The sequence below is a fragment of the Pygoscelis adeliae genome, unplaced genomic scaffold (assembly GCF_000699105.1).
Source record: "Pygoscelis adeliae isolate BGI_AS28 unplaced genomic scaffold, ASM69910v1 Scaffold257, whole genome shotgun sequence".
NCBI classification, from domain to species: domain Eukaryota; kingdom Metazoa; phylum Chordata; class Aves; order Sphenisciformes; family Spheniscidae; genus Pygoscelis; species Pygoscelis adeliae.
Window position 1 is genome coordinate 162,761 of NW_008825215.1, and position 11,610 is coordinate 174,370.

At 47.1% G+C, this 11,610-nt stretch overlaps 1 non-coding gene across 1 annotated transcript; it reads right to left on the minus strand.

Moving 5' to 3' along the window:
• Positions 1-10,996: 10,996 nt before the first annotated feature.
• Positions 10,997-11,069, minus strand: TRNAF-GAA. The gene has a single exon. It is a non-coding gene; the product is annotated as a tRNA-Phe (tRNA).
• Positions 11,070-11,610: the final 541 nt, after the last annotated feature.

Consider the following 11,610-nt stretch of genomic DNA (forward strand, 5'->3'; position numbering starts at 1 on the left):
AGGGAGGGGATTCTGCCCCTCTACTCTGCTCTGGTGAGACTCCCCCTGGAGCACTGCGTCCAGCTCTGGAGCCCTCAGCATAAGAAAGACATGGACCTTCTGGAGCAGGTCCAGAAGAGGGCTACAAAAATGATCAGGGGGATGGAACAGTTCTCCTGTGAAGAAAGGCTGAGAGAGTTAGGGTTGTTCAGCCTAGAGAAGAGAAGGCTTTGGGGACACCTCATTGCAGCCTATCAGTACTTCAAGGGGGCTTCTAAAAAAGATGGGGGCAACCTTTTTAGCAGGGCCTGTTGTGACAGGACAAGGGGGAATGGCTTTAAACTGAAGGGGGTAGATTTAGACAAGATATAAGGCAGAAATTTTTTACGCTGAGGGTGGTGAAACACTGGACCAGGTTGCCCAGAGAGGTGGTGGATGCCCCATCCCTGGAAACATTCCAGGTCAGGTTGGACAGGGCTCTGAGCAACCTGATTTAATTGAAGATGTCCCTGCCCATGGCAGGGGGGTTGGACTAATGACCTTTAAAGGTCCCTTCCAACCCAAACTATTCTATGATTCTATGATTCTATATGTCTGGGCTCTCATTTTGTTATGAAAACAGACCTCAGGCAGTTGTGTATGTACATCCCAGGCATGGCTCTCAGGTTTAAGAACAGCTTACACACTGTGGCTATGCTGAACTGCTCTGACCTCATCTACCACACTGGAGAAATATGGCCTTGGGCCCTGAGGGCAGGAGCAAATCAGATACCAGATGCACAGATCGTGAGTCAGAGAGCAGTGGGATGGCACAGGCTTAGCGCTCAAGCAGTCCTGCTAAACAATATTTTGACCTGGCGCTAGACTCATGGTTTAGCAAGTGTGCTGGAAATCTAAATAAGGCCAGTGCTTGGGCTTGAGCACTGCCAAGTGCTCCTGCACACTACCTAAATGTACCAACTCGTGCTCTCCCAGACAATGTCCAGACACAGTTCAGGGCATAGCAGGGGGCAGGAACCATTCCCAAGAAGTGGTTTGGACATAATGAATCTATTTTTGCCGAGGCAGCGAGGGGGAAGGGGTTTTAGCACCATGAGAGATGTGCCCTACTGGATAGTTCCATCGAGCAGGACAGACAAGTTGTATTTGGTTTTGGCTCTATAACTCTCCCTGCAGAGGACTTAGTGTTTCCCATCACCTCTCTCCTTGGTGGACCACCGGCATCCTTATCTCAGGCAGTCTAGAAAGGCCTGCCACGATGAAGATAAGCATTTGGAGTAGAGATTTATTATGGGTTGCTGAACAGACAAACCACAGCCAGCTGAGGAGATCCCCTGAACTTAAAACAGGGTTAAAAGGTAAGAGAGATTATTAGGGCTGGAAGAGATTTTGGGGATGGGTATCGTGCATTTGCCCTGTTCTTACTCCTTCCTGGGTATCTGTTCATGGACAGTACTGGAGGACGCGTGGTCTAAGCCGGCACTGTTGTTCACATGGAGGTGCTAGTAACTGCTGGGCTTGCTCACCTCTAACATGGCTGCAGTTCAGCACAAGGAGGTAGCTGCAATCAAATTGCTTTGAAGACTGATCCACAGCTGTGGGAAGGCAAAGGAAAGGCTCCTACTGATGCTAGCAATCAGGCCCTCCTGTTCATACTGCAGGACATGAAGAAATCCCCAGAGACCATAGTGCAGTGATGCCAGAAGTGATGAGAGCAGTCCCCTCCTGGCTGAAACAGCTTCATCTCAAGCCTCAGTGCCAAAAGTTGCCAAGTTTCCCTGTGTTCGGCTCAAAGAAGGGTCAAAAGCAGCCCCGTGCTCCGTGGTGCTTGCTCACCGGGAGGCGGCGAGGGAAGGTGCAGGATGAATAACGGTGGTGGGTGGCAGGCAGCGTGGGGGGGGCTGCCCTGCCAGCACCTTCACCCAGCCCACACACATGCAGCTCCCTCCTCTCACCCTCCGTTCATGTTCTTTCGGCACTGGGGCCCCCACATTGATCAATCAGCGCATGTCAGACCCTGATAATCACCTCTTCCCGAGCCCCTGCACAGCGCTGCTCCAGCCCGCAGCTCTCCCCCACAAACGCTCACAGCTCTGCTGGTGCCCTTCAGTTCTGATTTTCTGCTTTTTCTAATGATTTCTGCCTCTTTCTCTTAATGCCTTCAGTCCTGATTTGCTGCTGCTGTCCTTCTCCCCCATCCTCTTGACACTTCTCTCCACTTTTCCCACCGAGAGTGGTGGCATGGATTGGTCCGCACGCATCCACCCTGACCGCACAGCACCAGAGCTGGATCTCACTGCTGCTGGGATGCAGGAGCCTGCACTGAAAGATCAGCCACCTAAGTAAATGGGAAATCCTCAGCAGGAGCTTAAAACCCTTTCCTCCAGAGAAAAAAAAAAAAAAAAAAAAAAGAAAAGGCTAAACAGGAAAAAAACCCTGCAAAGCATGTGGTGACTGTAGGAGCATGACGGGCTCTGTTAGTATGCCTGGGAGAGTTCCCACTGAAACTACCGAATGCAGATCACACCAGGGGTTACTGCATATGCAGTGCTTGCTCGGTTGTGTTTTATGGGGTCTGACAGAAGACCCCAGACCTCTGATTTGCAGTCACTGTGAATCACAGCTGCAGCGTCAGTATAGCTGCCCTGATGAAAAGATCATGGGGTGAGGCATGCATGGTGCCAGCATTGCCTTCCCTATTTTGCTGCTTGTTTTTGTGATAGCTTGCATTCCCATGGAGTGCTTCTGCTACTGCTTTGTTTTTATGTTCTTGTAGGACCTACTGTAATATATGGACTAATTGGACTGCATGTCTGCTTTGTCCCTTGCTCTGCCAATGGCTAGCTTGAGGAGAAGGCAAATCTTTTATTCACGCCTTAGTTTCACCCATCAGAAAGTTGGGCAAAGTACTCCAGAGTCACTTTGGAAAGCGCTCTGAGATCTGACAGAACGAGCTAGCTGTGACAGAGATAGAAGCAGACAACACACACAGACAATAAAAGACATTGCCAGCCTTGAAGATTAATTTTTCTAAATTACATGGCAGCTACAAGATGAGGAAAAGAAAGGATTATTATTTCCATGCCATGGGAGCAATAATCCTGCGATTACTGCTCCAGGCATAAAGACATTAAGGCTTGGTTTGTGCTGCAGTGCAGAGCTCGTGGAGGTGTAACAGCACTGTGCCATGAACAGACAGCTTGTCTGCGGTCGTAAAGGTAACACACGCTTTTGTGCAACTGTGTAGAGTCCAGACTGTGATGAAGACCACCTATGCTCGCATTAAGAGATGCATCCCGCAGTCCCTGCAGCAGTGGGAGCACAAGAGCTGCCGTCCAGACCCTCTGACAGCAGATTAGTTTTGCGCGTGTTCAGCCCTGCCCTTTCTCAGCCCATCTGAGCCAGTGAGGTTGGCATCTAACGTCTTGGCAGCAGCAATCTGAATCATGCTCTGAGGCACCAGCTCTCCCCATTGACTTTAGAAGGAGCCTGGGGTAACCAAGGTCTTTCCTGCATTAAATACCTAAAACTGAGGAGAAGATCTGCCCCAAGGAGCCTCGGGCAGCAGTCCATGACCTGGGAGCCAACTCTTCACCCTCCATACTGGAGTCCAGCTGTTCCTAAGAGCTCAGCTGAACTGTCAGCTTCTCCAAAAACTGAGCTTAGAGCTGCAAATCCATCCCTGCCTGCCTTTTGCAGCGGGAGCCGCTTGGATTTTGAAAGGCACAGGGTCCTAGTTCACCTGGTGAACATGATGCTGTGCATGACTTATACCATGTTGGTCTTTAGATAGCAGATATGAGGATCAGGGCAGTTCTTCCATTCAGGTCATCCAGCAAGCCCCTGCAAAATTTAGAGTTAGGATTTCTTCTCTCTGTCTAAACAGTGTCCTAAAATGGGGTTTGATCATGTGTCATGCCAAAAAAAAAAAAAAAAAAAAGGAAAAAAACAAAAATTCCTCTTTGATATGCAGCAACTGTCCAGGACCTGCTCTGAACACTGAATGCTAAAACTGGAGAGTAACAAAATACTTTTTGGATCCAGCTCAGTTCCTCAGAGGCACTAAAGTAAATACATAGTCAAAATACCTTTGAAGGGTCTTGGCTTTAGTATCTATGGCTGATTAATTAATTGCAATGTAGATTATTATTTGGGCTGTTAAGTATTTGGGCTGTTAACTTTTGGGGCAACAGGCTATCCTTTATTTTTGGTTTGAATAGCAAAGTCTAATTTTATTTGTGACTGCAGGGTGCTAGTGGAGGAAAAGGAAAGAACATGAAGCACTGCTCGTTACAAGTGGAAGTAGGCTATTTAAATATGCAAATTGTGTTCAAAAAAGCCCAGAGAAAGAGGGCTGTGGAGCTCCTGCTGTCGCTTATGAGATACAGAGATTTTTTTTCATTTCCCTGCCCAGGGTGAGATTCAGTCTGGGGCAAGAGTGAATACTCTTCTGTCAGCCTTTGGGAGCACCCAGGAGGTGACAGATTGGGGAGAGTTTGGTAGTCCATGCAGAAGGGTGGGTGGATTTCAGTTTGGTTCCCAACAAGCATTTGCAGCCCAGAAAACATCTTCAGCAAAGCTCTGCAAATTCAAGAAAGTAGAAGTACAAGAATCCAATACAGGAGTGATTTTAATTACTAGATAGTACGTAAGGCTTTAAACTACACTTAGATCATCTTTTTAAGCTACTTGGCTTGTGCCACAAGGGTTGGAAACTTCTCTTTTGCTTCGGTCTGCAGAAATTCAACTATGTCCTATAATCCCTCATTACAAGCAATTGGAAATGTCTAGAAGAAAGCCTGCCCTGCTGAGTTTTTTCATGGAAAAAAAAAAAAGCAGAACTGGGAATACTGCAAGCCCCAGGCAAGCAGAAAAAAGATAAAATTAAAAAAGAACAAACAGTAGAAACAAATGCAAAAACATCTTCCTAACAAGAAATTTCACCACCCATGGTCAGAAAATGCTGGACAGGTCTCTCATCCCCCAGGGATTGTGGTGGAGTTGATTCCAGGCTCCCATTTCTTTCACCCTGACACGGGGAAACTCCTCGAGTCATTTTGAGTCAGTGTCTCTGCCTCCGATATTTTCGTGCCAGCCTGGTTACGTGGGTGATTCTCTGCTCTAGTTTTCAAGCAGAAGTTCTCACAAATTGACAGAGGAGGCTTTGGCACCTCCACAGGGGGAGAGAGAGAGAGGGAGAGAGAGAGAAGTATATGGAGGAGGAGGAGAAATGAAATGGGCTTTTGAAAACCATAAAATTAGCATAGAAAACGGCGGCAGCTTTTCTTTACTCGGACTGAGTGAGAGGCAGTACAGTTGCCTGCTGATTTTAAAGCCACCCCATTAAAGATCCTGATGGGTGGCCACAGATGTGCTGGATTGCCTGTTGCTTGAGGGAAGCTAGCTTTGCAGCTACAGTGCCAACCTGAAAGCTTGCAAAAGCAGAGTTCAGACTTTACCTTGGCTACAGATTTGCCATACAAGCTCGCTAGCGTCAGAGCCAATAAGGAAAAAGGAGGGGAAAAAATAAAAGCATATGTAAATAAAACCAGGACCAGAAGGCTTGCAAAGCCACTGAGGATGCTGGTTTTTTTCAGCCCAAAGATTTTTAGGCCCTGAGGTCTCAGATCGTCACCTCTGGCTTTAAACATTTAACTGAAGTTTCTAAGTTAAGAGGTCCTTTTTTTTCCCCAGCCTCTCAGTATAGTCAGTAGAGGTGAAAATCAGCTCCTCTGCAATTTCAGTGCTTCCCTGCAGAAAGAACTGTTAGCTCAGGGTTTGGAGAGGCAGTCGGCTTTCCCCACTACATAGATTAGCACCTCTCAGCTGCTTGATATTTCTGGAGCAAATGTGAGGTACCCGCACACAACCTTAGCCCTACCACATGCTCAGGCAACACAAATTACCTTGTATTTGTTACAGACTGCAATTCATAGGCACACAGCTCTTGCAGCTCTGCTCAAGTGTTTGAGCACTTGGCTTGTAAAGTTTGCATAACTGTATCTACGCTACCCTTAGGGAAGGGTCTTGGCATCTAGGAAATATAAATCCTGAGCCTCTGATAGCTCTCTGGAACTGAAATCACTCCAGGAGATGAGCTTCTAAAAGCAGGCTCTCTTGATCCTGGCCAGCACCAGCCATCGAGTCTGCAACAGAACAGAGAAAGTATTTGTTTCTCGCTCAGGACCAAGTCCTTACCAAATTCATGGATGGCATGTGGTCACCCAAGAAGATGAGGGAGCCTTTCTTTCCTCAAGTCTTCTCAGTTGTGGCTGGCTGAGAAGTGACAATATAGAAAATCTTTTTCTTGCCAGCCCTGTAAATGTTCCTGCGTTGGTGCGCGACAGGGGAAACACAGTGACACAGTACAGCAGGAGCCTGGAGCTGCATGCTAGGACCTTCCCAAAGATTTTTTTCCAGGGGAGCAGGACTCGACATCAGGAGACCATACCTCTAGAAACACAATTTACCAGCTTGTGCATGTGTTGATAAGGAATCCAATTGACACATGTAGGAATCAGGTGTCAGCATTCTTGGCATGACCTGTAAGAGCCTCAGCTATGAGTGGTGGGAAGTGAGCCATGACTTCCCCCGGTGGGTCAAACATGTCTTCTTGGAGGAGATCAAACATAAACAAGGCAAAAAAATGAGACAGGAGACATCAGGAGAAGGAGGCAAAACACCGCAAACATCTCAACACCTGCAAATATGCCTATAGCCACCTGCAGTATTAATCCCCCAGCAGTGCTGGGGGATCTGTCCCATTCCAGAGGTGGCGACTGTCTAGATAAATAGTTATAAAATGGTCTTACACACTGTAGCCAAGTCAAGCAGTGTTTGCAAATGTGGAAGAGAGATTTCCTGAGGAATATGCAATAGATTCATTAATCTAAATGAGGTAAACTTTTGGGATGATCTGTTCCCCTCTATACCACAATGGTAAGAAGGCTAACACACCTCTTTGAGCCCCCCTTGCCTCTCCCTTCTCCCACCTTACATACTCCCAGATCAGGTTCAGTCCAGAAAGTCCCTCTTAAAAAGCAGCCATGGTATTTCACAGGATCCCCCGTCCTCCTCTCACCTCCTCCAGGGAGAGCTTGCTTTCCCCTCCAGGTGAACTTTCCCCTCGCTGCCGTTCAGGCTGGCTCCCTCTCGCAGGTGGGTGTACTCAGCCTGGAGCTGGCGGGCCAGCTGAGCTGAGGGGGTGGGCGGCACAGACAGCGAGCAAGCCAGTGCTCTGGAAATGTGTTACTAGCTATTCCTATTCCCTGCTGGAGGGTTTCTGCTGCCACTCCCAGAGACCAAGACTGCCTTCCCATGTCCACCCCGCCCCATGGCAGCCAACTTTGCCAGCACGTATTATTGTGTGTGGGACAGGAGAAGACAGTTGGGAAGGGGTAGAGGACCGTCCAGTGTAGAGTTGAAGAAAAGCTGAAAAATTACTGATCTTTTTCCCTCTCTGCCATGCCTTTTCATGAAACTGCTCGCTTTTAATTAAACTTTCCACAAGCTAGTTTGAAAGCAGACCAGCTGCAGGCACACACAGCCTGTCCAGTGAGCATGCACATAACTGGGATTCGAGTGAATGTGCATCTCTATGTGAATACAGGAAGGGAAGAAAGATGCCCTTAAATCAATTCAACTTGCTGGAGATTCGTTTGGGGGCACCTCTATCTTGTCCCTGCTTCCATGTGATGGACACTTCTCTTGTCAAAATGAGCAAGGGCACCAGAAGTATCCGCAACAAGTAACAGATCCCATCAACCAACAATTATCAAAATGATCAAGAAAGAGTTTTAACTGTTTTAGACAAAATCTTCGTGGACAGATGAATCAGAGTTATTAAACATGGTAGCACCAAGGCAACTGGCAGCTGAAGATGTCTCAACACCTCCGGTTTTGGCAGCTGGGATAACCAAAGGAAAGGTTGTTCCACAGCTCTCTGTATCAGAGATTTTCTCAAACCACCCTCTGCTGACTGGCCCAGGGTTTGATGGACCTGTGGCTATCCACTCCACTCCTGTGGAGCCAAAGTTGTCTCTTTCAATGTTTTGTTATCAATTAGAGAACTGGAATGGCTGGAGAACAAAACGGCAAAAATAACTTTTTCCCTAGTGAATGATGCAACCAAGTGCTGTTTCTCACTGTCCTCCCTAGAAATAACTAGCTGCAGGCAAAGGGCAAGGTCAGAGCTATCTCCTTCCCTGTTCCACTTGCTCGAGGGCTCTGACTCCCTCCTGGCAGTTGGTTTTAGCCAGAATTATACCTATTCTGTAAGGATGGAGATCCCTTGATGTAACCCACACTTCCATCCCATGTCACTGTCTACCATGGTCATGGGCTGATGCCAGCGAGAGTCAGGCATGATGGTCTTTTCTTAGTAAGACCAAAAATTTATAGAAAATAACATCCCACGTTGGTCCTACCTTTCCCTATCCCCTATGCCTGCTGTTCTCCAGATCCTTTGTCTTTGTCAAGGAGGGCTGACGACATGGCAGTCTTCGCATGACATTAATTAGTTTATGGAAGCTGGTACTGCTGGATGCTTAAAGGTAAGCAAGCAGTGTCCAAGGAGAGTTTTGGGCTACAATCTCAAAGGCAAAGAGGAATACAGCAACTCCAAAAGTAGGCTAAAACCTACGTGTTTCCCTGGGTTTTGTGGCTTATACAAGATCTCAGCTTTTCTTAAAAAAAAAAATTTAAAAATTACTCTGGGAAGGAGAATGGAGAAGAGAAGGTTTTGACTCATCATGCCTTCTTCATCCACTCTGTTATGTCTAATGAAACCTGAGTGCCCTCAGTGTGATCAGCCACTGTGACAACAGAGACGGTTGTGCAGCAGAATGAAAATTAGGGATGGGAAGGTGGTTCCCAACCGCCACATGTGGTAAACCCCCTTTCCTAGAAGACCCACTACGAGACTTTTGTGGCAGCTGTTGCCCTTTCTGAAGGACAGGAAAAAGAGCTCACTGAGAGCTGCTGTATACTGACTGGTAGAAACCTTTGAGTTTACAGCTAGCACACATCCTTAACCAGTTTAAACCCATTCCTTATAATGTTTCCTCCTAGCTCAACCACATGCTCTTCATCCATGGTATTTATCTCTTCCAGATAAACACACCCCCCCCCACTCAACCTCTCCTAGCCTTTTCCATGATAGGCAAAATGTTCCAACTTTTTCTCATCTCCATTTATGTGATAGACTCTCCCTTTCCAGATGAATCCCAAATTCCTTCTTGGCCATTTAAAATGGTCTGTATCAATGGTGACCCAGGCTTCAGCAGTCTTTTACATCATCTCCAGTCCATCATCCTCTTTCCTACACTGTTTCCTCATTATTTACCTCATCTTTCACTGTTCTTCTGAGATGAGCTGTCCTTTCTTATCGCTCCCCCCTCCCCATTTCCGATCAAGTTTGAGGTAAATTCACCTGAAAGCCATAGGAGTTCCTAAGGAACAGTCTCCTGAGCACAGCTCAGTGACGCTGATGCCAGCATTATGTCAGCTGTGTTTTCCTGGATAGCATGGCTGTTCGCAGTTCTTGCAAATAAAAGGAATTAGAGAAAAAGAGGACTTGAGAGGTGTGTGAGTAATACAGCATCATCCGTGGGGACACGTGGTGGGATAACAGACAAAAACAAGCTGGGAACACAGAGTACTTTCACCTGTAAGATAACTCTCACCACACTTCGGTAAGGTAAGGGAAGGCAGGTGTCACTGCTACAGCTAGGGAAACTGAGGCATAGCAATGCAATTTGCACAGATCGTTCAGCTGGTTTGATGGACAGCATAGGCTAAGGCTGTTTATGCTTTGTTGTGGGTTGCAGCTGTCTGAATTATGCAATAAAGCTTAATTTAATTGCGTAATAGGAAGACAAGACTATGAACTCCATCGATTACCTGGTAAAAGAACCCAGAGCAATTGGGTGTTCCAGTGCATTTGGACTTGTTGTTCCCAACTTGGCTCTTCTTCACCTCACTGCTCTCGCCCTCATTAACAGCCAGCGTCCCAGCGAAGCCTCTTCCCTTTCTTGTAGACAAATATGACTTAGTATTGGTTCTAGCTCATCCGTGGGGCTGCCCTTGAGTCTGCTGCAGGACCACCCGACCAAGGCTGAACACCAAGAACACCCTGCTACCCAAGGACACTGTCACAGCAAAGTGATCTCCCTTTGCACAGAGCTGGCATCCGTTCCACCCGCTGACTTTCCCACCTCCAAAGAAGGCTGCAGCTCAGTGAGGGGAACAAACATACCATAGAAGGGAAGCGATCTCTGCCAAGCATTGCAGAAATGGGACACAGATGGTGTCTTAAATGAGAACGGAAGTTTATTTGGGGGCTCTGTGCGTGACGTAGCGATGCAGATCTTGCAACAGATGACAGACATTAGGATTTCAGAGCGGGCGATGAGATAATTTTGAAGCAGTCTCTGTCCACAGAGCTATTAGCTTGTCTGAAAAAGAAGAAAAAAGAGAAAAAGTTGAACTCAATAATTGGTTCTGTAAGGATAGGAATGTATAAACCTGCTTTTATTTTTATATATGTCTGGTTCTTCTGATACCCTAATCTTAATCACAGCTGTTTGTTGGCTGTTTGGTCAGCCCGTATGGTTGTGCTGATTGGCCAGGTGGCCACTGCTGATGGAAATACTTGAGGATGACATTAGCCTTGCTTTTCCCTGCTGTAGGGATAAACTTGTGTCTTTCTCCTCTACACACAGAATGGTTGGAAGGGACCTCTGGAGGTTGTCTGGTCCAACCCCCTGCTCTAACAACAGGGCCACCTAGAGCCAGTTGCCCAGGACCACATCCAGGCGGTTTTTGAATATTGGAGAATGGAGACTCCACAACTTCTCAGGGCAACCAGTCCCAGGTCTCTCATCCTCTCCTCATATGAGAGATGCTCTTGTCCCTTCGTCATCTTCCTGGCCTTTTGCTGGGCTCTCTTCAGTAGCTCCGTACCTCTCTTGTACTGGAGAACCCAGCACTGGGCACAAAAAAACCTACAGGAAAACACTGCTGAAGCCCGGGCTTGAACCAGGGACCTTTAGATCTTCAGTCTAACGCTCTCCCAGCTGAGCTACTTCAGCCCTGCCGTGGCACTAATTTTCACAAAACCTGTTGGAACATAATTATCTTTCAGCCTTTTCAGACAAGCGTAGTTGACATTAGCATGTGAGTCAAAGAAGTTGTTTCAGGGAACAGGATACAGACAGACTGGGCTCAAAAGCAATGGTCCAATCATCTGCACCAACACAGGCTCCTTGCCAATGTACACCACCTCTGTATATGTGTATGATTTTAATAACAGCATGACTCTGGAGGATGTAGAGAAGCGGAGTAAGGGAAGCAAAACAAGTGTTCCTGAAGGGCTGAGAGAGGACTACAGTTACCCTGAGATTAGAGAAGGGATCTGTCGCTCACAGGTCCTTGCAAGGAAAATAACGAGACGGAGCTAGGTCTCTGTAGATGCAAAACTACAGATGAGGAAGCTGAATGTGAAGTGACAAGGGTGACAGAAGATGAAGAGAAAGACAGATTGATTGTAGGGAGGGCTCAAGAGGTGACTGTGAATGGAAAAAGAGTAAAAGGGACAAGCAAACCTAGGCTGCTCTCTCTGCGCTGCTGGTG